This window comes from Acyrthosiphon pisum, chromosome X (assembly GCF_005508785.2).
Source record: "Acyrthosiphon pisum isolate AL4f chromosome X, pea_aphid_22Mar2018_4r6ur, whole genome shotgun sequence".
NCBI classification, from domain to species: domain Eukaryota; kingdom Metazoa; phylum Arthropoda; class Insecta; order Hemiptera; family Aphididae; genus Acyrthosiphon; species Acyrthosiphon pisum.
This window is the reverse complement of record NC_042493.1, coordinates 106,374,074-106,375,091: the sequence shown is the minus strand read 5'-3', so window position 1 is coordinate 106,375,091 and position 1,018 is coordinate 106,374,074.

Below are 1,018 nucleotides of genomic sequence, written 5' to 3'. Positions count from 1 at the left end.
ATAAACAATATGAATATTAAAATGAATACACACTATATTATAATATTGTTTATATAAACGTGTATAATATATAAATAAATAAAGCGTAGCCTTGATTAGGTTTATATCGAACGACCGGTTTCGAATTAAAAATTCATCTTCTGTTACTACCAAAATAAATTTACGTAAGGGTTTAAAAAAGGATTTAAAAGTTGTGATATAATTTTATACCTAAGTCTTTGAACTATAGATTTATGATATAATGTATATTTATATTAGAATAGTCTACTAAATAATTGAACTTAACTTGGCAGCTTAAATTCAAAATTTAAAAATATTATAGCATAATAATAAGTATAAACTACATAATAATGAAGTCTACTATCATTGGAATAGATAATGAATTACTAATGTGTTTTAAGTTCATAAATTGTATCATAAATCTATGATTCAAAGAATTAGCTATAAAAAAGGTGGGTAAGTGGATGTCGCTCTGCTGTACAGTAGGTTACAAGTGGGTCACTGTATAATGGATAGTATTAAATTTGAATTCAATGATACAATATCACTATAAGAAAAACGATTCTGACTGGAGACGGTTTGCCAGTCTAGGTATTAGACATACCTATTATAGGTATACTTATCTATAGTATTAAAAAAAAATTGACCTATAATAGGTATCAATAATAAATTCCAAATTAATCATATCACAATATCCATTAGGTAACGCGTTATACATCAACAACAAACCGTGGTACTATCATAGATATATAATATAGTATACTTTAGAAGTTTCAAGTACCCACAAATAATATTATACAATCACAACAAAATAACTAAAATATTTATTCCAGGTTTTTTAATATATAATTTCGTCCAAATTTGAACTTAAAATTACTATAAAAATAAACTGTGCTTATGTATTTCTTAGAATGTTTGGCAACAGAATTAAATATTTACGTGGAATCTTGTTTTAAATTTTCAATCCTTAGATATAAAAGTTGAACATTTTATACATTTTTAACTACAAAATAATTAT